The sequence below is a fragment of the Stegodyphus dumicola genome, chromosome 1, assembly GCF_044657685.1.
Source record: "Stegodyphus dumicola isolate Sdum_Otavi_A_Nest chromosome 1, ASM4465768v1".
Lineage (NCBI taxonomy): Eukaryota > Metazoa > Arthropoda > Arachnida > Araneae > Eresidae > Stegodyphus > Stegodyphus dumicola.
In genome coordinates, this window is record NC_140768.1 from 206,346,747 (window position 1) to 206,365,922 (window position 19,176).

General features: G+C 33.9%; 1 protein-coding gene across 1 annotated transcript in view; it reads left to right on the forward strand.

Annotated features, from left to right (window-relative positions):
- LOC146999451 (uncharacterized) overlaps positions 1-19,176 on the forward strand; it is a 245,213-nt gene that overhangs the window by 101,876 nt on the left and 124,161 nt on the right. The window lies entirely within an intron of this gene.

Genomic DNA, 19,176 nt, shown 5'->3' on the forward strand with positions numbered 1-19,176 from the left:
TGGCAACCCTAAGCCCGCCATTGACATACGCTGCTCAGCCGGCAGACTTTGGCTGGATGAGCTTCGTTTTCGACCCGCTTTGCGGGGAAGCTATCTTACCGGGCAGCTGCTAGGCTCTTCGCAACAATATATTTCCAAAAGTAAAAATTTTCTCGAAAAAAAGAATACAAAATAAATGTGTATTTAAATTCATTCAAGCATCATAATTAAGCTTCGATCCCAGTTTATTATGTAATTTCAAATAGATGGACACTAGCATCTTAATGCATTCGTGGGGAATGTTCAAAACCCAGCTGTAATTTAGCTGCCTCACCAACGACAAAGTTACTCAGGTAGCATCACAGGATGACATAAATACATCTATGAGAAAGGGGAAGTTTATACTTAGTTCTGACGGGAACTTTCCATGGGACTGATCTGAGGGTCTCTCACACTCTTCCGTTAACACCAAACATTTCAAGAATTTCAGTTCGACAGTATTTTAGCTGCTCTCGTGCTACAAAGATACTATACACTTATAAACATCCAAGTCTTGTTGAACCTGGCTTCGAGAATGTCACAGTCTGCTTCTATACCACCATGCCAAATGGACAACTTCTCTATTTATCAAAATGTGTTGCATACGTGAAAGTTTTTTCATATTTTATTAACTCAAAATCACAGGAAAAATATTTCTTTCTATTTTCATTGCCATATTTTCTAACAGTTTTGTGAATTTCTGTGACAATAATTTATGCAAAAAATATTCATCACTTTCCTCTGAGGTTGCGATATATTTTTAACTCTATTGTCTCAAAAGACTGATATAAGAAAATAGTTTTAGCGACTGTGTTTTGGGCTGATATTCATAGTACAGATGAAAATTACGATTTCAGTTGAGTTCGTAACTTGGAAATGAAATAAAAGGCTGTGGAGATTTATTTATTTTAACTAACAGTTAATTTTTAATTAAAGCAACTCTCCTTGCAGTCTCGTTTTCAGCCAAGTTTCCTGCCAAAATGTTAATAAACTAAAAGATAAATAAATACATAATTAATAAATAAATAAGCGCGCGTGTATTCAAATGAGGTAGAGGGAAGTGCTGTTTAGTGGAAGGTTTTGGAAGGTGATTTTAGTTAGTTAGAGAGAGCGTGTTATGCCTGCTTGAATATAATGTTGCTATTTTGAATTACTAGCGATTAGATCGCTGTGGCTTTGAGGACTTCTAGCCCTTAAGCTTGTTTTCCGCCGACTTCTACGAATCAGAGCCTTCCTGCGCATTAAACTATTCTGTGAGCCATTAGGCTAAATTTAATACATTTTATTTTAAGTTCATTGTTACCTGTTTTGAGTTAAGCCAGAAGTGTTGGCTTTGTGTACTCCCACGTGGGGCCATCTATGAAGGCATAGTTAGTGAATAAAGGACGTTTTTACACTCTTCTTCTGACTTTCGGTTGTAATTAAGACCGGGAGATAATTCCTCATACAGTCGTTTAGGGTTCATAGTTTATGTTACCCTAAGGGAACGAGACTCTTCAAGACATAAAGTTTACTTTCGTAAATGCTAATGATAATCACTGAAAAAGAGTCGTGTTCTATAAATTGCATTTATTTGTTATAAATGTGTAACTATTCCATTCGCAAATCAAGGGATTTATTTGTCATTAATCTATACTTAGTCCTCTGTATCATTTTCCAAACCTTTCCAAACCACGTATTAAAATATTTTTCATAAAGGAAACGCAAATATCTGGAGTTTCATTTTCTGTACTTATTAACTTTGAAGCAATATTTGGGTTATTTGGACAAAGTAAATATATATTAGTATTAGTAATGTATTATGTTTGATGTAGCCAATGGAAACAGTTTACTTTCTGAAGCTGTAAAACCGAAAAGTCAAAACAAATAAAATAATAATATGTAAACCTTAATACATTGATTAAAAATAAATATTGTGAAATAAGTTTGCGAATTTAAATATAATGGCAACCAAATAAATGTGAAATAAAAGCTTATATTTATAAAAATTTAGGAATGACGAAGGCTTTTGTGACGTAAAATTCTGAGAGATGAGGAAAGTTTAATAAATCTTCCGCTACATTTTATATATATGAACACGACAAAAATGAAGCTTTTTCTATTGTAAATAAGTGAATGAATTTAAGTATTATGGCAACCAAATAAAGCTGAAGTAAAAGCTTAGATTTATAAAAATCTTATTAATGACAAAGGTTGCTTTTGACGCATTAAACTGTGGAACGATGACGAAAGCTTGATATTACACTCGATAAATACTTCATGATTTTTTTTCATTACCTTTTCCAAATAATGTATTTCACTAAACCTTAATACATTTATACTGCATATTTATGTCTGCATATCAGAGAAAGATTATTTCAATGTTTACAGGATATCTGAGAATCATTTAGTTTATTACGATCAGATTTGTTTACATTGTTTGGTTGCATTATATTAGGTTTTGATATCTCTCTCTCTATATATAAACTTATTACCTTTTTTTATTCTAAATTTTAGCCTATTTTTATATTTATAGGCTATATATATACATATATATGTGTGTGTGTGTATCAAAAAATTAAATTAATGATTTAATAGAAGTAGATGAAACCATCCTAGAAATATTCTAAGATTTTATAAATAAACTTATTACATTTCAGAATTATGAATAAAATTTAAAGACGATCGCTTATTGTTTTTGAAAAATGTTTATAATTTATTTAAAGTGAATATACCAATCATGCTAAAATTTATATACCTTATAGAGTATTCATAGATTTATGCTCCAGACTTACTTCCAAGAAGTTGTAGAATAATTAGGTTATTTCGAAGCAAGAGTATATGTAAAATGAGTAATGCCCTCCCTGGAACTTGAACCACGGACCTCTCAATTACGCGCCGAGTTTGCTGACCACTATACCACGGATTCATGCCAAGAAGGCAGGAGAAATATCTTATATGCTCCCCCTTTTAAAGGGCGAGTTGGGATTAGGGTACCCATTCGCTAAATACTCGTGGTGGAGAATCATCATCCAACACAGTTCGGGCGCCACTAGAGTCATTAGGATTTTTTTGGAAGCAAGAGAGATGAAAAATGAGCAATGCCGTCACCGGGACACCAACCACGGACATCTTGAATACGGGACGAGTGTGTTAACCCTCACTCCACGAAGGCATGCTAAGAAGGCGGGAGAAACACCTTATAAGTAATAATCTGAAACATCAAAACCTGAATAATCCAAAAGAATTGGACCACGTTTCGATTCGCAGGAACTTTTGAGCATTTATGATAAAATAAAATAAAATACGCAATAAAAATAAAATAAAATACACAATAAAATAAAATAAAATACACGATAAAATGAAATAGAAACTGAAAAAGGAAAACGAAAAATATATTTTTTACACCCCATACGATTACCCAAACGTGATCAAGTATCTCACAAATAAATCTTTAGTACAAATTTTAAAAATAAATTTACCATTAAAATATTAAATGTAATTGAATAAAAAACTAGTAAAAACACGTCAATTTACATTGAAAATACAGCGGTAAATTCAACCGAAGAATTTAAACTTACTAAACATTTAACTCATAGCTAATACCAATTATAATGCTTTAAAAACATTATTGTAGAAGATTATTAAACTTATCAAATTCATTTCAAACTCTTAATAGTGAAAATTAGGCTTATTCTTTAGTTTTTTTTTAAAGAAAGCACTTTTGGCTACTTTATATATATGTAAGAAAAATAAAGAATATGTGAAAGATTAAATTAATAAAGAAAATTAATTCCCTTCTGTTATTCTAAAAATAGTAACCTCTATTTACACTGCGCCATTTCGAGAAAAATCTCCATCATATGAGTCTTACCTAATTCTGTAATTACATAATTCAGTTCTCTGAAGACACAATAATTCCTTTATGACATTGTTGTAGACTTTACAGACAATTCGAATAAGGTCGCATAATAAGGATACGTGAAGCGGGCTGCCATATCTAGCAACAGGTCGCCACCCACACCGTACGCACACGATTGTGCAAAAGTGGGTGCAACAATAAGCGTACTCACAGAAGGAATGAAAGCTCTGGAAGGCGAATGTGCACGAATGCGAGAGGCCTCAACTACCGCAACGGCATCATTGTCCGCTTTCCATCGTGCTGCAACCTCTTCCTTACCTACCGTGGCTCTTTCTAGCATCTCACAAGGGTTGACTGAAGCGGGGTCGCGCTGTTGCTTTAAAACGTCTGCCTTCTCAACATCGGCAGAGTGGTCTGGAAAGTATTCGTAGCCAAACATCTTGACTACTAGCCTACTGGCATCGGATCGGGTTGAGCGATGAATCTCGCTTCAATTTTGGAGCAGCTGACCATCGAGTCCCTGTGTGGAGGGGCCAGGGTCCGGATCAGCCTACCTCTGCTACAGCCAGCAATGTCACCAAGCCTTGTTCGCCTTTCCCCAGTCGAACTTGTACGGTGTATAGTAGTCTCTCAGGCAACACCCAAACTGTCGCAGATTTGGAGCAACAGTTGAGGAATGCTTGGCAGAATGTATCGCAGGATGAGATTAGGAGTCTTTATCAGTCCTTATTTCAACGTTCACAAGCAGGCATCACCGACAGGGGTCACAAATGTTTGAATCAAAAGTTTGGTCACCTGAATTTGAATGGTCAATGTGTACTTGTTGAAAACTGAGGAGTCCTATGTCCTTCATTTTAAAATCATCTCAATACCTGCTTATGAGCTTATGCATATTTAATTTTAATAAAAGCAGTTACCTTATGATATCTAGTATATTCTGCGAGAGCATGAAATGGTAGCTAGATCTACCTGGATGTTAACCTTCCGACTTCTTGCACAGGCGTGAAGATGAACACAACAGAGAAGTTAAATACCTATGTTTGAATACTGCTATGTATAAATCTAATATATATATATATATCTTAGGTTGCGCTTTCGATATATATTAGAAACTCAAGTTAGGTTTCGTCAATTGGCCCAGTATAACAGGAGATATAGAACTGTTCCTTTTCTTTTTGTGTGTGTGTGCGTGTGTATGTGCAGAGTGTACATACTATGGTTTATCAAATGCTTTGTCTGTTTGTTTGTTAATGCTATGCTCTTTTATGATTATGGATTATGCTTTTATAAAATTTGATTTTATACGTGTTTGCTGTTGGTAAGTATTATTATGACGGTTTGTTTAATTGAAAAAAATTATTACGTTGTTGTTAAAATCTCGTGATGTCGATGCATATTTTTTTAAAACGAAGAATATGTAATATCTTGTTATTTAATAAATAAGTATAATTATTGTTGAAGTGGCAACGACATATTTGTAACCGTTACTCAGCAACGAGAGATATTGTTAAAAAAAGATTAGTATTCTGAAGATTTTACAGCTAGGAGTAGGATGAAAATTTTGCCACTTAAGAATTGTATAAAATTTGTCTATCACCGTGAACTAGAAATAAAATTTATGTTCTACTAAGAAGATTGTCTGTTTTGTAAATTACTGCAAAATACATTACAGTCTTAATTAATCGGAGGTTCCACCGAGATACTGGAAATTAGGAGTGCAATTATCAATTCGATGGTGCTGGTCTCCTAATCCCAGAAATATGCTGAATTTTTTAGAACAAGTTTGCTAATACCAGTTGCTGAGTTTGTTTATTTCAAGGAGAAATGGATGTAAGAAGTCTGCCGTTTTAAAGCCAGATTTGAAGCAGATCATTCAAAGGTTATCTTCTGTGCTTCTGTAACTTGCGTCCGAGCAAAAAATCTGTCAAAACAGGATACTGCTGATCTCTGAAGATAAGAATAACTTTTGGTTTCTTAAAAAAGCTTTTATTGAATTTTAATAGATTGTTTCAGAATTATAGTTTATAGTGTAAGATTTTGTTTAAAATAACTGACCCCAAAATTATTCAGCTTAAATTTATAATTGATATTCGTGGTAAAGAAGTATTTTGAAATTATTATTTATGCTTTACTTTTATTTGTATTGAAATTTTATGTTGATAATTGATATGTGTAAGCCATCTCGGCATTTATAAAAAAAAACTGCTAGCTGAGTTTTTGAATTTGTTGCCAAGCAGGCGCGTGAAAATAAGTAATAACGTCAAACTGACGTAGAGTGAATTGATTATACTGCAGAATTGGCAAAGTCTAAGTTCTCGCCATCCAGGCGTGTGGTATATAGTAACGTCATCCCGACGTATTACAGATTGTATATTCTAAAAGTTGTATTGCCAAACTGGCAAAAATTGTTTTTGTTATCGCCAACCAGGCGTGGAGATAGATAGTAAAATCGTCAAACTGACGTTGGTAAAATTCCATTGTATTTCCTAACTGGCAAAGGTGTTTATATAGTTATAGCTAACGAGGCTTGTGAATATTGAGTTAAAAAGTCAACCCGACGTAGAATTATACTATTTTTGTGCCAACCTGGCAAAGTTGTTTAAATAAATTTCTCCAATTGGTTGGTGTGAATTTCGTATTTGAGAAATTAAGTCTCTCCAAAAATTATATATTTTTAATACAAGTACGAGCTTTTAGATTGTATTTCAAAAGGAAGCCTATTAAAGGTAACTTGTGTCAACATGTCATTCTTAGCTAGGAGTAAAAAACAGGATTTAAAAGTATTAGCAGAAGAGTTAGGTTTAACCGTGAAACCTGAATTTAAGATTGCTCAGTTGCATAAACTGATTACTGAAAGTCCCGGTTATGTTGAGGAGTTTACTCGAGAACTACTAGCTGCAATTAGAGAAGAAAGGGAAAGAAAGGAAGAATGCGAAAGAGAAGGAAGAGAAAAAGAACGCGAAAGAGAAGAGAGAGAAAGAGAAAGAAGAGAAGAACGCGAAAGGGAAGAAAGAGAAAAAGAACGTGAAAGAGAAGAAAGAGAAAGAAGAGAAGAACGCGAAAGGGAAGAAAGAGAAAGAAGAGAAGAACGCGAAAGGGAAGAAAGAGAAAGGGAACGCGAAAGAGAAGAAAGAGAAAAGGAACGCGAAAGAGAAGAGAGTGAAAGAGAAAGAAGAGAAGAACGCGAAAGGGAAGAAAGAGAAAAAGAACGTGAAAGAGAAGAAAGAGAAAAGGAACGCGAAAGAGAAAAAAGAGAAAGAAAAGAAGAGCGTGAAAGAGAAGAGCGAATTAGAGCCTTTGAGCTACAGAAACTTCAGTTGGAAGCAATGGCTGCAACAGAGCAGCCGGTAGAAACTACGCAGTTACCTGAACAGCCTTTAAAAATCAGAATTCACGATGTCATGCCACGTTTCAACCCTAAAGAAGATGAAATAAGTTTATTCCTGGTGTTATTTGAGCGTCAAGCTAAAATAATGAATATACCTGCTGAAAATCAAGTGACTCAACTTATTTCATTACTGCCTCCTGACATTGTTCAGCTTATTGCTAGAGAACCAGAAGCGGACGCGAAAAAGTATGAATATGTAAAATCTTTACTGTTACAATGATTTAAATTGAGTGCGGAAAAATTTAGACAACTATTTAATAAACACCAAAAATCTACTGAAAGTACTTGGTATGATTTCTACTATGAATTAAAGAATTATTTAGAAGGATGGCTTAACGGATTAAACATTAAAACTTTTGAACAGCTAAAAGATCTCATGCTGGTTGATCAAATAAAATAGCGTACTTCTCCTGATTTCAAAGAACATTTCATGGATCAATGGACAACTATAATTTCACCTACTGAGATGGTTAAGAAAATTGAAAATTTTGAAGATGTCAGAAAAACAATAAAACCGAAATTTTCTGCCAGTCAAACTGAGAGATTTAACAAAGGATCATTTAAACCGCGTTATGATAATTTTGTGAAAAAAATAGAGCATCCGCCTCATTTTAAGCATTTTGATAAATGGAATGATTCAAAATACCAGAAAGATCACCGACAAAAAAGTCAATTTCAAAACACAAACCAAGAAAATTTATATGACAAAAGATATCGACCACGTTGTTTCGAGTGTGGGTCATACGAACATTTTAAGCCTCAGTACCCTCGCTTAAAACCAAATGAAAAGGTAAATTGCGTATTTTCGAATGATGATTTGGTAAAGATATATACAATTAACGGTTTAGTTTATCAGGTTCAGTGTTTCTCCTTACTTGCTTAGGGAACATTCAAGAACCTGGCTCGGAACAGGGAGCTTACTAAAGCTATGTTCAATAAATGTGGGAGGTAGACAAGATACTCAGGAAGGGTATACAAAACCCTTTATTTTTCACTCTTTACAATAATTTCCGGATTTCGGAATACAGAGACCAACCACTTGTGGTGTGAACGTAAGAATATAAAAATATTAACTAAACTCTGACTTAACTTTGGAATAATAAACAAGGGCCTACGTGGAAGATTGGCCGTATATTAACAGGGAGCCGTATGTAGTACGGAGAACTGTTAACACTACAATACGTTTAAAAATTATTAAGAGGATTAAACCTCTGGCCTGAAAGGCAACCAGCAACCGAGTAAAAACTGCTAAGGCAAGCGGCCTGCTTCTACTAACTCCTTCCTCTCTCTTGCTTGGCAAAAAGCCACAACTCTTAAGTACTTGGCGTTAGCCAGACAAATTTGCATAAATAAGTTAAAGCTTTTAATTCTGGCCGGAAGTAGAAAATAAGAAGTGATAGTAAAGATTTAAACTAAAATAAACGTTAGTAAAACTTAAGATCCTTACAAGTTAATGGGCATGAAATGCCTATTCTTCGAGACACAGGAGCCACTGTTGATGTTACTTGTCGGAAATACATAGATAACGCAAAAATGACTGGAGAACATGTCTGGGTACAATATCTATTAAATGACCATTTAGTGTGTCTACCGTTAGCGGAAGTTGAAATTAATTGCGAACTTGGTCATATAAAGACAAAAGCAGCTGTTGTTACAAATGATCCTGGCAGATATGTATTGGGTAACAAAACTGCTCAGTTGTTCAAAGATAAACAGTTGTTCAATTTAGAAAGGATAAATGCAGTTATGACACGATCTCAAGTAAAACGATCTCGAGAAGGAGATCGAAGTAGAGACACCAAAATGGGGAAAAAAGAACTGTCTATTATTGAGTCTGACGAAGATATTTTACCGCAAGCTGATGAGGAAGATAAGAAAACTAAGAAAATAATTAATGCTAATTCAAAGGAATTAACTGAATCTCAGCATCAAAGCAGAGATCTAGCCTCATTGCTTAGCGAAGCTAAAAGGGAAAATTTCGGAAATGATTTCAAAGTAAAGGAGGACGGGCTGTTGATGAAAAAGAAATTAGATAAAAATGGAAATGAAAATGAAGTAATTGTTATTCCTGAAAAATATAGGGATCAAATGCAGAACTACACAATTTTGATGCAGAACCAAACAAATAATAGTGCTAAAACGCAGGGTAATTTGGTCAAAACTCACCCTCCTAAAAGTCAAGCTTCTTTCAATGCTTCACAGAAATCTGACAAACAATCTAAGCGTTCATCTCTTGATGAGAAAACTGAAGTTATTTATATGGAAGTTGACTCACCTTATTTACTTGCTGATTCATCTTCTGTAGATTAGTGTGTATGATTATTGCCCTACAAGTTTCCCAGTTCCTTCTTCTCCAAAAAGGAAAGATGTGTTTGACAGTTCGTTAGCAGCAGATCAAAGAAATTCTTATAAAAGAACTCATGAAAGTGCTTCTAAAGCTGAGAAATTAAAAATACATTCAGAATATAAGCTCACGTCAGAAAACTTAGCAAAGAGGCATAAACATGATGAAGGATACTCAAAGTTGCCACATTCAATGAGAGTGCAAGTAGCAGATAAGAACAAAGAATCATCTCGCAAAGAGCAAAAACTATCTTACAAGAAAGAACTGACAAAATTAAACGATTCTCAGTTAAAAGTTCCAGATGAATTGCCAAGTTTTGGAGTTGAGATGCCAGTCAAAGAGAAGTTTTTAAAGAAACTAAACAGACAAGAGCAAGTTGTTGAAGAAGAAAAATTGCCACAAAAGCCTCTGTCACACTCACCTGATTTCAATAAGAAGTTTATTTTGCAAATTGATGTTTCAGACTCTGATATGGGTGTCATTTTAGCTCAAAACGATGAACGAGACAATGAACATCCAGTATTATACCTCAGTAAGAAGTTTACAGAAACTGAAAAAAAGTACTCTACCACAGAAAAGGAATGCGCCGCCATAATATTTGCTGTACAGAAACTTCAATGTTATTTAGACGGGCATACTAAATTCCTCATCATGACCGATCATAATCCCTTAGTTTGGCTCAAAAATAATGTGAGTCTAAATCCACGACTTATGAGATGGGCACTGGTACTACAACCCTACAATTACACGATCGTTCATCGAAGTGGTAAAAACCACTTCGATGATAAAAATGTAGACGCATTAAGTCGTACTCCCTGATTAAATAATTTGTTTCTCTATGTAGATAAAAAAAATATTTTGTTCCTTCCTCTCTTCCTCAGCGTATGTCATTATGTTATATCTTGTACTTCAATTCTGTATTGTGCTAATATTGTTGTTTTGAAAAAGAAAAAAAAAAAAAAAGTAAATTTTAATTTATAAAAATATAAATTAAAGTTTATCTGGAGGGGGGAGAGGTTGTAATATCTTGTTATTTAATAAATAAGTATAATTATTGTTGAAGTGGCAACGACATATTTGTATCAAACCGTTACTCAGCAACGAGAGATATTGTTAAAAAAAGATTAGTATTCTGAAGATTTTACAGCTAGGAGTAGGATGAAAATTTTGCCACTTCAGAATTGTATAAAATTTGTCTATCACCGTGAACTAGAAATAAAATTTATGTTCTACTAAGAAGATTGTCTGTTTTGTAAATTACTGCAAAATACATTACAAATACATTATTTAATTTTTTCTTCTTGGCCAGTATGTTAATTTGTCCTGTTTTCGTGCCTAGTACTCTAGATTTTAGAGGTTAAATAGCGCTTTAACTAACTTAAGTTAGTTAAATAGCTCACCTAATATCAAACTTGCAGACCAATTTAAAATGCTGATATTATACATAAGAGAATTTTATCTTACTTGAATTGCAAAGCTTAAAAGACAATTCTTTCCGCTATGAAATGCTAAATTCAGAAAACCTCGACTTTTCATAGATGCACATGGAATGCTTGTAGTAGTTTCGTAATGACGTAGCTTGGTTCACAGGCATACCAGGAATGATTGCCACGGAAAGAAACATAAGTGCTCAAGAAACTATTGCGCATGGCAATAAAGTAATTTCTTCCAAATTTTGCTTTCTTGAAACTTTCCTTTCTAATGGTTCCTTCTCTTCTAGACAGTACATGAGTCAGGGGAAATCACGATTCCCTTGAATGTAGGGAAAATAAAATTCCAGTCACGAAAAAGGGAAAAATGTTTCGGAAGAAATATTGATCGAGAGAGCTCTCTAGAAAGTTGCAGTGCATTCGTTCCTCTTCCATTTGCCTGGAAAAGAAATAATAAAAATTTTCCTTAACGAAAGCAAGCATAATATACTTCTGGGTCACATCCAAAAATGATGATTTATTGCGACAATCTTTTTTTGAGGGAGCAGAAAAGCATTCATTCATGTCGCTGAAAGTTGCTGAAAAAAAAGAGATGTTCCGCAAGCAAACTTCTCTAAATGCTACTCAAGAGGATTACGGTTTATTGCTTCTACTTTCTGAAAGGGAAAAATTGGTTCGTTATTTCTGCTTTTTAACAATTTCAAACAAATGAGGTTGTGTTTTTATGATGAAATTTAATGGTGTTTTGCTTAGTTTAGCCATGTGACCAATTTTTTCTACCCCCCCCGTTTTTGTATTATTGTTAAAATAACAGTTAAAGTGGTCTAAACTACTTAGAGAATTAGTGTAAAAAATTATCAAAGTCATGCATTTCATTGTTGAATAGAAGTAGATATTGCTGCTTGTGGACGGTTTTGCAGTACATTGAATGCACACAGGTAAGATTATAGATTAATAAAATTTATTTTTATCAAAAGAAGTATTTCAGAGCTCTGGAATCTTCCAGAGAAATATTCCTGACAGTGTTCACAGTATCACACAATACAATCAGTAGTTACGCTTCAAACTACTAAACTAAGAACGTTAAACACAACGCAATGCAAAGCGCATCTAAAGAGAAAGCTAATTAGATCTCACGCTGAACTGACAACTCGCAACAGTAACAACAACTAGCTAAGAGCAGATGCTCTTTCTCTAGCCTCATATAGGATTTACCCGGCCGCCGAGATATTCTTAGCACTTTCTGCTTCTCGAAATTACAGGAAAGTAATATGAGGTTCGAATTACGGTTACAGCTGACATAGTGTTCAATTACATTTATTCAATTACCGTACTTATTATGGTAATACAGGGAACGGACCAAATGTCGCCAAATGGTCGCCGAATTGGGCAACTTCGGGCAATTTTACACCAAATTTGGAGACAAAATAAGTCGCCAAAACCGTTGTGAGCGTTTCGATATCTCGCCAAATTATCAAGATACCCATTTACTCAATGTTAAATACACTTACACCTGAATTCTTACTTTTCCGGCATAGCTTCTTTCTTAAGATGTTTCGCGTTACATTACACAGAAAAACAATGTCACATATAATTGCACTAAAGATATCTATCTATGTACAAAAATCGTAACAATATTTTTGAAATCAATTGAAAAAGCAACCATATTAATGTAGTGTAGAACTCTTCGTTTTCCCATCTTCAAAATTTGCATTGCAGTTATTTTATTTACTTGATTTTCTTTCTAGTCCAGCTAAAATTAAGCATGTTTTTCATTAATTTATATAACTTTTAATTTTTGGTTTAAACAGAATAAAAAGATAATTACGTTACAAAATCTTTTTCGTTTTAGTGCATTATGCACTATGTACAAATAAATTGTGTATACGGTATGATTTTTATATCAATAGTTCATAATCTCTTACCATACTGTGCTTCTTTATGTATCTCGCTGACTTCACAGAACCAAATAATATGTAATAAAAATTATTGATATTCTTCAGAATAATGAATATAGAGGAGAGATATGTAAATAACTTATGAGTGTATCTCAGTACCCCTGCTTTTTCCGATGAAGAGAGCAATTTATATCTGACTAAAAATAAAGGTCACTGTAATAGCATAAAATGACTTAAAATACTTTTATTTAAAAAAAATATATATTTATATTATGTTGCTATACTTAACGTAGTTCTACGTCAATTGTGAAAGTTGGTGGTCATCGCCTTCAAAACTGCGTTAACGATATGAAGTATGTAAAAACAAAATCTGATGTAGATACCACATGACTTCCTAGTACGGCTTACTTACTAGCTTCTGTAACCCTATGCGTCTTATGCTCATTTTTTTCTGCATTTTATTTAAACTTATTTCTTCAAATTTCATTAGAGATGTATTTCTCATTCAGTCAATTCAGTTCTACTTTCGCGGCAAGGGAAAAATACATGAAAATTCAAACCATCTTCATTAAAAATTGCAAAATATAGAAAACCCTATAACACCAAAGAGAGTTAAAAACTGTTAAAAAACAATTTTTATTACTACAGTTTAGATTAATTAAAATTAGGCAGAAAGACAAATTTTTAGGGCACAAAACATTTGTTCCCACTCGGAAAAAGGCACTGAAGTTGGTGCAAAAACTGACTCAATTCACTATGCTGCTAAGTTTCAAATGTAAATAAATAACGGCGTCGTTAAGCTTAGTGGAAGTTAAACAACTTTAAAATTACTAATTCAGAAGTCAAACAACAAAAATTAGCGTTATATTTTCAAATTTTCACAGAAAATGTGAATTGCTGTGAAAATTTGAAAATATAACGCTGATTTTTGTTGTTTGACTTCTGAATTAGTATTTGATCGGCGTGTTATTGTGTCTTAACTTTAAAATTGTTTAGAATTCTACAACTATGATATGCAGATTAACTAAAGGCATAAAATCCTGAACCGGAACATAAGAACAATATAATTCAATCGCTTTTAAAGCAAAAAAATGCACAATTCATCAACATGGAAGAATAAAAAGCTTAGCTCACCAATCCGGGTAACCGAATGGGTATACAGATATTTATTATTAGAGAAGATTTTTATATATAATTTCCATGCAAAATAAATAAAGCTATGAAACTAGAAGTTGAAAAACTTTTAGTAAGTAATTTTAGTAGCTTTACAAGTCAGTATCTAAAGTTATTTAGATTTCTATTGTAGTAAATACACTCACTTCCGAAAGTTAAGCACGAAGATGTAAAATACAAAAACATCAACAAATACTTCTTTGATTGACACAAAATTCGGCAGGAAAGTAGCATATATATTTATGCATAAAACAAAATCAATAATTATATACAGAACTGAAAACAATATTAAATTTTTGTAAGTTATCAGATAATGACTTACTGGAGACTTAAATAGAATTATGTATAAAGTGAAAATAAACAACATAAAACGAAAAAAAGGACATTAATAGGGTATGTGATCTCCCCTCATCTGGATGCAAAGTTTACACCTTGCGACCATGCTTTCAATTAGGTGGTCAACCACCACTGAATTAAGCTATCGCCATTCTTCTTGTAGAGCAGTTTCCAGCTCAATAAGAGTGGCTGGAGTTGGGAAACGTGAAGATACAGCACGGCCGAGAGCATCCCAAAGATTTTCAATGGGATTAAGGTCGGGCGAATATGCTTTCCACGCCATACGCGCAATCCCTTCACTCTCCAAGTAGTCCTCGACGATGTCAGCTCTATGGGGACATGAGTTATCGTCCATTAAAACAAAAGTACGGCCAACTGCTGCAGCGTACAATCTCACAATGAGTTCTAGGACTTCATCTCGATACCAGACAGCCGTCAAAGAACCCCGTTTAAAGATGTGCAGGTCAGTGCTAATCCTAATGAAGTATCTATCCTAATGAAATCCCTGCCCACACCATACGGAATGCGTTTGGTGATGTTGTGGGACTGATTGCGTGTTCGTTGTTCACGCCATATCCTTATACTCTTGTTATCTTGCTGCAGAGAAAATCTTGACTCATCAGTAAATATGACATTGCCCCAGTCAGACACATTTCAGTTGACATATTCCCGGCACCACTGTAATCGAGCCCCTCTTGATTGGACGGATAGAGGAACACAAACTCGAGGTACCCGGGCGTACAGTCCACTCATATGTAATCTTCGGTGTACAGTAGTTGCAGATATTGCTTTACCAATGGACGCTGTAACCGTAGATGTCACACGTGTGGAGGTCACTGCAATTCCGCTTGGCTACAATAGCAATATATTGATCTTCCGCGAGGGTTGTAACCCTTGGGCGACCGGCTACGGGGCTTCGGACAACTGTCTGTGTGGTTTGGAATTGTTTCCATAAACGTGAAATTACAGAATGATGAACGCCGAAGAAAAGAGCAACATGTGTGATCGACTGTCCTGCTTCAATGCGCCCCACAGCACGCCAGCGCTCAGAATCTTCCATTCGTCTTCTGGAAGTCATAGAAACACGTATCTCTTGAAAACAAATTGTACGAAAGTTTTAAACACCTTCTAACGGCACTTACAATCAACTTCTGTAACCCTTCATAAAGCTGGCTTCTTATAAGACTGCTTTTTTTGCATATTTCTTGACAAGAAAGCGCGATTGGCTGTTACCTAACATATTTGCATACTTCCATCTACCAGCAGCGAATTGTATCATCTTCAATTCTTAGTTAGCATTTTCCTCTCCGTGCTTAAATTTTAGAAGTGAGTGTATTATACATTTCATGCGGCCGATTGCAGCCAAAAAGGGAGATGCATATCTACATGTTATAGCAGTTTCATATACAAACTTTCAACGTTCTGAGGCTACTCGTTTTTGAGTTATGCGAGATAAATACATACGTACGTACGAAACTACGTACGTATGTATTTATTTCACATAACGTACAGACCAAAAAGACTAAAAAGGCAGGTGCACATCTGCATGTTATAGCAGTTTGATATACAAAATTTCAGCGTTCTGAGTCTACTCGTTTTTGAGTTATGCGAAATACATACATACGCACCTACAGAACGTACGTACAAGACGTCTTGCAAAGAATCTCTTCTGATTCCATTTTAAATCCATTTTAGCAAAAAGAGTCCTTTATTCTGTCCGTGCGTCCAAATGTAACGCAAAAACGTAGTTTAAATGGAATCGAGAGTTGTCTAAGTGAATATTTTTGTTGAAATACGATACCCGAAATTTTTCTCGATTTCAATACTTCCAGGAAGTAAAAAATCTGATAATACGTTACAGGTTAAAATCTGCACATGTCATATTATATTTTCATATATGTAATATATAAAGGAATCAGATTTTAACAGTCGCTCAAAAGGGCTTTCTAAAGTTTAATGTGGTTTCTCAATAGAGGTTATCAACAGAAATGCCCCAGATTAAATCCAAAATATTTTATAGGATACTATATGACTATATATTTGAAAAGTAAAAAACAATATCATGTAATTCCGTAAAAGTAGTTAATTTTTTAAAAATTAAATATATCAAAATATATTTAATACAAACATTTTTTATTTAAAACATCATTTTTATTTAAATCCTACATCATTTGTTAAATTTATAGGAATTTTTATTTAAATCATGAATTATGCATTAAATTTATATGCACTTTTATTTAAATCATGAATTATGCATTAAATTTATATGCACTTTTATTTAAATCAAAGAGATAAAAAATTTTAAAAATAATGCTCTTTAAGAAGTTTCTTTATTGTTTTTAAACAGCTTAAGTTGCTAATCAATAATAGAAAGATTAAATTTGAAAGATAAATATATCACATTTTGCCGAATGGCAACAGACTGGAATGAAAAGTAAAACGACGTAAAATCGCGTTTTGAAACTAATAATAGTCTTTTCGGGTTAAAAATTAAATAATATAAAAGTCACAACATTAAAAGGAAACTGTATTCTGAGTATAATATTCAGATTTCTATTGAATACCCGAAATAATGTTAAGTTAAATAATTGCGATAGACTTACTTGTTTTAGTCCAGAAACAGAAGATATTGAGCATAAATCCTTAGATGTAAAATTAATAAAGCTAAATGTCAGGGGAAAACTTGCTCAAGTTAACGCAATGTGGAAACTTATGCATCTATTTAACAAGAAACTCCCCCCCCCCCCGCCAACCACAAAAAAAATTAATAATAAAAACATCTGAAAGGTTTCAGATTTGAAATTACGTCCAAAGGGGCGTTTTTTAACATTGTGTGCGTTACCTTTATTTATTAAATATCATGTTCTTCGCACTTAAACCATAAATTTCAGTTCAATAGCAATGTCGCCAAATAATTTTTAAATGAGCCTATTTTTAGAACTTCTGATAAATAGTTCCGCGTGCTGGAGATAAAAAGCTCCCCCCCCCGTAGGTTGCTGCCATTGCTCGTGTTCAAATCGTTGAGTTTGTTACTCAAAAATTCGTTAAAGTTTTACAAAATATGAAATCGATCATAAAACAAATTCCAAATTTTAAATTTGGGCTTCCACATGCCCATATTCGCAGAAGGATTACGTCATTCAAAATTCGATGGCTCTATTTACTGTCGTTTTATCACAATGCGAGAAATATACATACATTTATGCAGATTTTTCATTATTTAATTTTTTTCAAATATAATACAGGACTCTAACATTTGGTGGCAACAGTTTGAAAAGTGAAACGGACATTTATAGTGAACCAACGCAAAATCGCAAAACGAAAACAATAGTCCTTCAGAGACAAAGCCCCTTTGGACTAAAAAATTTCTTTTTTGAAGACAGAATGTCCATTTATTTCATGGATCGCTTGTACACTTAGCCCAAAAATTTTCCTAGAGTGTCTTTTTCTATTTTGCCATGACATCACATTCGTAAATTTGTTAGGATTATGTAAATTATGGCAAAAGATTCGCGGTTATCTGCTCTGCTTGGGAAGAGCACTGTCATAGCAGAGGACTTTTAGGGGCAACTGGCTCGTAGTCACCTTACATTGGGGAAATCCACCAAAACTCACATGCAAAAGAACCTTTTGCAGAACCTTAACCCGGATGGAACTACCAGTTTTCATTGCTTATACTGATTGACGGTTAATGGTCATTTGCGACCCATAAACGTTAAATATATCAATGTGGTTTCATTAGAGTTTTTAATAATAAGGTAATGTGTTTGGTTCCATGAGCTACGAAAATATGAATATATTTTATTATTGTTTATTAGTAAAGAAAATGCTGTTTCGTGAACTTTATGAAATTTATTTAAAAAAAATTTAGAGTTCTAGAACTTCGCACTCGAAAGTACTTGTACAGCTCTTTTCAGTATCACAAAGCACAATCAGTAGTTATCATTTCAAACTACTAAAACTTTCAGCAGAACCTAGTGCAAAGTGCATGTAAAGAGAGAAGCTCATACGGCGATATCTCAGCCTTCTTAATTCAATTCTGAATTAAACTAACGCTCTCTACGGTATTAGTACATAGAATTTCTTCCGTCCACCGGAAAATTTCTAGTGCTTTCGATTTCTCAGAATTGCTGGAAGGCAAACACAGTTACAGTTACATAGTGCCGAATACAATTACAGTTATATACGGATGGAGCCAATTACCGTCACATAGCGATCAAACTAAAATTTCATCAAGTTTGGCCCCAAATTTATCTCCAAATTTAGAGACAAAAATTAGTCGCTTAAGCCATTCCTTGCTTGGCGTTACCTAGCTGGTTTGGTGCAATAGTCATTTTACCTGAATGTTATGAGAACTTAACCCTATAACCCTGCTTTTACAGCGTTGCTTCTCATATTAATGTTACGTTATACTTTAATGTTACATTATGCTTTAATATTACATTATACAAATATGATACTACAATTTACATGTAATTTCACTAAAATTAATTACTTGTATGCAAAATTCGTAACATTGACCATTCCCATATTTTTAGTGGAATTGTAATTAAAATTGTTTTATTTCCCCATGCGATGCAGCGCGTGACGAGTTTCAAGAGAAAGCTACGCCGAAAAAGTAAAAATACAGGATCACGGGCATTTAATAAAAAGATATCTCGTAATTTATATTTAAATTGAGTAAATGAAATTGTGTGTTATTCGTAACGGTAATTCTACCCTTTTGCTTTCCAGGAGCCTCGAGAAAA